Below are 8,526 nucleotides of genomic sequence, written 5' to 3'. Positions count from 1 at the left end.
CAGCATGGGAACTGGGAGAAGGATGAGGATTTTGCTACTCCATTGTGGTGCACCCCCAATCTAGATATAGGTACTGCTGTCTGAAGCAGATTTGCTTGCGTCAGGTCCCATTCATGTCTCTCACTCTAGCATGCTATCATCGTTTTTCTGTACCACAGAGCATTGTACATACATTATTTCGACATTTTTTGCTTGCCTGTACATCAGTGAACTGCATTATTTCGGTAATTTACAAGTAGTTTGCAGGTATATAGGCTGTGTATTGTGACCCCAAGCACATCAGATCGAGTGTTTTGTATCAGTGTAATAAATGAACTATGTGAAATCTGTCTGTAAATAAATTGTTCTAAAATAAATAAAGTGCACTTCCTCCTCTCTCCAGCAGCCCAGAGCAGGCTGAGTCCTTTTCCCGCCATTTTCCCCCATACTGCTATCTTGGATTACGTCACAGGAGGGATGAGAGTGCCCTCAGTTGGCAGTACTGTGTACTATATGAGTTGGACTCTGGACCTCATGGTGAACACACTGGATAGAGTAACTGCCTCAAACTGTTTAAATAAACACTGCCTGCAAAATAAAGGCATACATCTATCCTATCCAGCAGCCCAGTACAGTTTGAGTCCATTTCCCACCAATTCCAAGGAAGAGGTGGCGGTCGGACGATTTAGGTTAGTGGAGGTGGCCCAAGTGACCCATTTTCCCGCCATTTTCTTAGGCTAGTGGAGGTAGCCCAAGTGACCTTTCTTCCACCAAAATTTGAACTTCCTGCTATTTTTGGGGGGTGGGTAGATGGGATGGGGAGGGGGTTAGAATAGTGGAGGTAGCCCAGATGACCTATTTTCCCGACAAAATTTGAACTTCCACCATGATGTCATTGCGATGGCATATCTATCGCCGCCATCTTGGATCTGCCATCCTGAATAAATTTAGCAACAATGGAGAGTGGGGTGACGTACTTGTTGTTCCACTACTTACACACACTCGTTTTTTGTGACATGCCTATTGCAACAGCTATACCTTCAATCATCGACTATCCAATGCCAGTTTGTGACATTTTTCGGTGCTTTCACCTATGGCTGCAATTAACTTGTTCAAAGTAAGAAAGTGAGTCTATATAAACTATCTCTAATTTTTAATATACAATCCAGGCTTTCATAGCCGCTATTTGCGCTTAGTGACTTTTATTTATGGGTTTTAGGCTATGGAAGAAGAACGATTCATGTTAGACAAGCTGTGGGCCTTAGTGCTAAATACAGTAAACAGCATCAATTCATCCCCACTGCAAGCTCCTTAACACACACACTCGTGATTCTGCGATCTTAGGCAGGGATGCGATATCATTGTGCAGTGGTTATAAACATTTCGGGTTGCTGAGCTTCTTTAAATTTGCTATCTGAGTCGTTATAACTTCTGATGATGTCTACAGTATTAGGGAACGAAACATCTTGGACCATGGCCTAAAGCTCATAAAACAAAAATCACGGGAGACATACTTTTAATTTTAGTAGAAACTATGGTGGCAATAAACCGCCCAAAAAGAAGTTTCTGTGAAAAGCGACTCCTATTTATTCATCTGAACGAATGGCAATCAACTTGAGCGCTTTTAAATGACACTCCACAGTTGGTTGGTTGGTTGGTTGTGTGGGGAAGAAGACCACACCGCGTGGTCATCGGTCTCATCGGATTAGGGAAGGATGGGGAAGGAAGTCAGCCGTGCCCTTTCAGAGGAACCATCCCGGCATTTGCCTGGAGTGATGTAGGGAAATCACGGAAAACCCAAATCAGGATGGCCGGACCCGGGATTGAACCGGCGTCCTCCCGAATGCGAGTCCAGTGTCTAATCACTGCGCCACCTCGCTCGGTGACACACTCCACAGTTGTAGTTGACACTGTGTTACGCTCTTGCAGAACAAGCACAAAAAAGTGTTATTGCTGTCAACGCGTCGTTCGTCGTTGCATAAGGCCGATAAATTTTCTCCGTACCTTCTCACATATTCAAGGTTGAGAGAGAGCGTAAAACTATTTTTGGCGGAAACCACACACACTCTGCAGCGCAAATATGAACTTTTACTCGTCTAGCAGGTGATATAATGCTCAGAATGCTTATTGATGCACTACTGTAACAAAAATAGAAGTTAGAATGTCGTAATAGAACGCCTGACACGCTCGAAACGGGCATTATTTTTGCTAATACCAACTTGTGGTGCAAGTCAAGAGGTCTTAAGGCCCATAACTCGATTATGACGAATATCGATCACATGTACGCTAACGAGTACGCTAATTTACACTGATCAGCCAGAACATTGTGACGACCTGCCTAATAGCTGTTATGTCACCTATGGCGCGGATAACAGCGGCGACGCTTCGTGGCATGGAAGCTATGAGGCCTTGATAGGTCGCTGGAGGGAGTTAGTCACAACTGCACACACAAGTCACCTAACTCCCTTAAATTCCGAGGAGCCCTGACGGGGGGCAGCAGCACATCAATTGGAACTCGCCACTGCGTTCCTCGAACGACCCCATCACTCTCCTAGCCTTGTGACATTGCGCATTATCTTGCTGAAAAATGCTACTGCTGTCGGGAAACACAATCGTCATGAAGGAGTGTACGTGGTATGCAATCAGTGTACGACATTGCTTGGTCGTCGTAGTGCCTTGCATGAGCTCCACTGAACCCATGGACGCTCACGTGAATGATCCCCGGAGCATAACGAAGCCGCTACCAGCTTGTATCTGTCCCACAGTATAGGTGTCAAGGAACTGTTTCCCTGGAAGACGACGCATTTGCGCATTCCCATCGGCAGGATTAATCAGGTATCGGGATTCATCAGACCACTTACGACTCTGACACCGCGCCAACGTCCAGTGCCGATGGTCACGTGCCCATATCAGTCGTAATTACCGATGTCGTGATGTGAACATTGGCACATGCATGGATCGTCGGCTGCGGAGGCCCATCCTTGGGAGTGTTCGATGTACTCTGTGTTAAGACACACTTGTACTCTGTCCAGCATTAATGTCTGACATTAGTTCCACCACGGCTCGCCGTCTGTCCTGTTTTACCAGTCTGCCCAACCTCGAAAGTCCGACTTCTATGACTGAGGAGTGGCCGCACAACCACGTGACGTCTGGACGTCGTTTTACGATTTTTCCACGTGCTGAAGGCACTCATCACAGCACACCTCGGACACCCGACAAGTCCTGCAATTTCCGAAATGCTCCTGCAAGCCTCCGGGCCATCACAGTCCGCCTCGGACAGATAGATCGCGCACCTTCCCCTTTCTACCGACTGGAAACAAGCGCGCTGATACTACATGCACCGCGCATGTGTCTGACAAGGGAACCTCCCCATCGCACCCCCCTCAGATTTAGTTATACGTTGGCACAGTGGATAGGCCTTGAAAAACTGAACACAGATCAATCGAGAAAACAGGAAGAAGTTGTGTGGAACTATGAAAAAATAAGCAAAATATACAAACTGAGTAGTTGGTGCGCAAGATATGCAACATCAAGGACACTCCAAGGTCAGAAGCGCCGTGGTTTGGTGGTTAGCGTGAGCAACTGCTCAACGACAGGTCCTTGGTTCAAATCTTCCCTCGTGTTAAAGTTTAATTTTTTATTTTTAGTTTATGTGTCAAACTCTTATGTTTTCATCACTTTTTTGGGAGTGATTATCACATCCACAAGAGAACCTAAATCGGGCAAGGTAGAAGAATCTTTTTACCCATTCGCCAAGTGTACAAGTTAGGTGGGTCGACAACATATTCCTATCATGTGACGCACATGCCGTCACCAGTGTCGTATAGAATATATGAGACGTGTTTTCCTGCGGAGGAATCGGTTGACCTATGACCTTGCGATCAAATGTTTTCGGTTCCCATTGGAGAGGCGCGTCCTTTCGTCTACTAATCGCACGGTTTTGCGGTGCGGTCGCAAAACACAGACACTAAACTTATTACAGTGAACAGAGACGTCAATGAACGAACGTACAGATCATAACTTTGCGAAAATAAAGAAAGTAAAATTTTCACTCGATGAAAGACTGGAACCAATGATTTCTCGTTCCGCAGCTGCTCACGCTAACCACGGGACCACGTCGTTTTTGATCTCAGACTATCCTTGATGTTATATAACTTGCCCATGGACTACTCAGTTTGTATATTTTGCCTATTATTTCATAGTTCCACACAACCTCTTCCTGTTTTCTCGATCGATCTGTGTTCAGTTTTTCAAGGCCTATCCGCTGTGCCAGCTTATAGCTAAATCTGAGGGGGGTGCGATGGGGAGGTTCCCTTGTGAGTAAGCAGCTGTTCCTCGCCAGGTGACACTGCTATCGCCGGAACGGTTTGTATCGATAGTAGGTCGGTCATCATACTGCTGTGGCTGATCAGTAATTATATTCGCACCCCGTCATGTCAGAAGTGTAATCTTATTTACCAGGAGGACAGCTGAAAATAACTGAGAAAATACAATACTCTTCAGGGATCATACTGGGGTGAAAACAAATCCAAATTCGTTGAGAACATTCAGCTGGAAATCAGTGTAATTTACACACATTTGTCAAAGGTCTGTAGCTCTTACCTGCCGGTGTTAATTCTTAAAAAATTGAAAACAACCTTTTGATGTACTCTATGGCATACTAGGGCAATACAAACATCAAACGCGCACAGTAAGTGACATTACAACGAACTTTACCAATGTCAATAACATCAAAGTACTATGATTGAAATTTGGCTTAGTTTCCGGTGCCAAAATTTACAAACCACTGTAAAATTAGGCTTTGTGGTCCGAATTATTCTGCTTCGATATGTTCCATTACCAGTAGCTACGGTAACAATTTCTATGCAGTTACGCAACCAGTAAATTTAGATAAAATCTAGGCGAAAGTCAAGTGACGTTAAACGAAAACTCTTCCCGAACATGTCATGAAGGCCCAACGGTACCGACCGGCCGCCGTGACATCCTCAGCCTATAGAGGTCACTGGAATAGGATATGGAGGGGCATGTGGTCAGCACACCGCTCTCCCCGCCGTATGTCAGTTTTCATGACCGGAGCCGCTACTTCTCAGTCAAGTAGCTCCTCAGTTTGCCTCACAAGGGCTGAGTGCACGCCACTTCCCAACAGCGCCTGATAGACCGGATGGTCGCCCATCCAAGTGCTAGCCCAGCCCGACAGCACTTAACTTCGGTGATCTGACGGGAACCGGTGTTACCACTGAGGCAAGGCCGTTGGCTCAAGAGACATTCGATAGGTCAGAAATCCAATCTTTTTTCACCCATCTGAACCTCATCATCAGGAGTAATACTACAGACCCACGACAGGAAAATTTCATTCGGGCCTGTAACCAGAAGGACTCTGGGGGCACACAACTAGTAAACAGTTATCATGAAAATGTCGCATTATTTTGATGTGATAACTTCATAGTCACTCCACTGCTTAATGGTATATAAGTACTGATAAATGTTGTTGTTGTTGTTGTATTCAGTCCTGAGACTGGTTTGATGCAGCTCTCTATAATAGAATCGAATGTCGCTGCTACAGCTCAAGATTACATTTGCCAACTTTTGATCACTGGAATTTTGCTATCCGTAATCGACACTAGTCAGCGGATTAAACTATGGCTTAGTACGCCAAAACTGATCATTCTACGCAATTTCGTGAAAGTAATTATTTAAAGATTTTTTTAATCTAATAAAAATCAGAAATTAAGCACTACTCCTAGATCCTTTTGTTTAGATTGAATATAGTTCTCTAGCTGAAGCACACTATGTCTCCTAAACCATTAAATAAACAAAATCTTTTAGTAGCTTCTGTAAATCTCCTGGAAAGAATAATTTCTGAGAGGATCTTCTCTCATCAACATAAATTTTTTCCGTCATTTCTGCGAATATTTACATATAAACATCCGCCTTATTCTAATATGAATCTAGTGTCATATAGAGCATCTTCTCTTCCTTCAACAATGAACAAATGCTATTTATGTGAAATATTAAGATACTTTTACATATCGTCATGCACCCGAGATTAGACTTGTCGTATCTTCTGGTGTTCACAGCTAATCTGTCAGTTTTATTCATACTATCCACTTTACCCGTAGTAGCCAACTTAAACTATTCGTTGAGACGTAGGTATTTTTTAAAAAACAGGATATTTTCAACAGAACATACTGCAGCTTGGAATGTGTTCTTGTACTATTACGAATAGCCCACGTTTCATAGTCATTAAGCAATGTTGGAAACGCCACGGTTTTATAAAATGTTATTCCCTTTCAGTAGCTCACCTGTAAAAATTTTTATTGGTGTTGGAGAGATAGTCTGAGAACTTGTCACAGTATCAGCGTATATCGTACTTCATATATTTAAATGAGGTTTTCAAGTGTCTTACCATCCATGACAACTTTTTGCCATATTGGATCTTGTCACATTCGTGTGATTTCTTACAACTGCTATCAACAGAGGGCTTCTGCCGTGATTTAAACTTTTAAGCAGCGGCACTTCTACCCATGAACAAACTCATCTAAGGTCAGTTTTTCCGCAACCATGACAGACATTACTAATTGCTGCTAACAGCAGTACAGTATTAGAAGTCTAGTGCAGTTAAATATTGATAAACATTTTTGTTGTTTCTGTTGCTTAGTAAGGGAATTTCAGGAACAGGAACAAACGAAAGAAAATCCTATTGCGTAATTCTGTTGCCCAGAACAGAATAAGCACATCACTGAGCGTCCTCACAACATACATTGATGACTAAAAACATTATGGCCACCTTCTTAACAGCATGTTATTCATCTTTCAAAGGCAGTGCAGCAGCGAATCCAGATAGTATAGATGCGTCAAGCCCTTGATAGAATTCACGAGGTACTGTGTATGTGGCACTACGTGCCAACGTCCAGGTGACAAGTCCTATTAACTTACAGCCGCTGGTTGTGAGCATGGAACTGGTGACCGACAGCCTGGTGTAATAAGAAGCGTGATCAATCCGACCATCCGAAACATTTCAACTGAGCCACGGTCCAATCTCGATGCCCAATGCAGTCGACGATGTCCTTGGGTCATCGTGGTAACACACATCGGTCGTCTGTTGCCGAACCAAATGTTCAATTGCTTTTAAGCATTTGTGACAGCATCAGCATTGTACACACACACATCGAATCTACCACAGAACACTTGATTTACAGAGTGGAAAAGATTTTAAAATGTTTGACATGTGCGTTGTCACGAATTTTTACACCTGAAAAGGACTATAATGTAACCGAAATTAAACATAAAGAAGAAAAATTGCTCCCTGAAAAACTTCAACATCAATTTCGTTTGGAAATGTAGAAAGTTTAGATTGGAAATATAGCAGACGTATTAAAATTCATGTTCCGCACGTAATGACATAAAAACTCTTTGAAACCATCCTCCTGTTATGACTGTCGCTTGCTACTCTGTATATCCGACGCTAAGACACATCCAGCCGTCCCGTCATGAAATCGTACACCACGCACCCGTTTTTTCTGGAAGCGCTGTAGTTTGATATAAGACCCTCAAGGGCTTTCTTTTTCTTTTCATACATACGACATTCGTCGTTTTATGTAACCGTTTAAACATCCGTGCCTTACAGAAAAAAAACGTAACAAGGGTATCGGAATAATAGTGAATGTATTAGCAGGACAAGCTTCAAGGACAGTATGATCTAACTGATTAACACTTTTAACATCTGAAGAATTCTAGCTTCTTTTACTGTACTTGTTTTAATCAAATGTATTTTCACTATAATTTGACATGTGTGATTCGGCACTCGAATTTATGTTAAGAACGATACAAAATATAACACAAAGATAACCAGATTAACTAAGAATATAGAAAAACTTATATAAATGTTAATCGACTACAGACCACAATTTGGCAATCTCGAGAGGTAGCTCTTCTCACGTCATCCATGGTACAAGCGGCCATGGTACATAGGTTTATTGTAAGAAGGGGGGCGGTTTCAGTTCAGCCCACATTCACAGAGTATACACTTTAAACTGACCGTCTTGTATTGCCAAAATAAATCTTGCAGTTCGTTCAAGTCGTGCATTATTTCGTGTCATCGGCAAGATGTCATTCACCTTGGTGTGGCGGGACATTGTATTACAAGAAATTGTACTCGTTAAAAATTTTCATTTTCATTTTAACGGATATTATTCAACCTCAGTTGTTTATTATATCTGACGTAGGTAAAAAAAAATGGTAGTAACTTCTGTGACCACCAGGAAGAACTAATACTTGAACCATAAAGAATTAAATTCACTGTATAATATGAGTATATACGTTGAGAAATGTTTCTGTAGCTCTTGTTGCTCTTGACTACTTCGTGTTTTTGGAACGGCTACAATATGCACTGGTCTGCAGAACTTAAGGAAGAAAGTATCTTTCGCATGACGTGTCACTGCCAACTAACATAGCTCGATTAAACTTGGACCATATACTGAAAGCACTGCTACAGTATATTGCAGAAGGTAATTAATAGAAATATGCAATGAGGCAAACAAAAATAAG

General features: G+C 42.5%; 1 pseudogene; it reads right to left on the bottom strand.

The window, feature by feature from the left end:
* Positions 1–5,116: 5,116 nt before the first annotated feature.
* On the bottom strand, positions 5,117–5,234 carry LOC126163451 (5S ribosomal RNA; annotated as a pseudogene).
* Positions 5,235–8,526: the final 3,292 nt, after the last annotated feature.

This window comes from Schistocerca cancellata, chromosome 2 (genome assembly GCF_023864275.1).
Source record: "Schistocerca cancellata isolate TAMUIC-IGC-003103 chromosome 2, iqSchCanc2.1, whole genome shotgun sequence".
Taxonomy (NCBI): domain Eukaryota; kingdom Metazoa; phylum Arthropoda; class Insecta; order Orthoptera; family Acrididae; genus Schistocerca; species Schistocerca cancellata.
The sequence above is the reverse complement of the archived record's forward strand: the minus strand, read 5'-3'. Positions and strand labels throughout refer to the sequence as shown.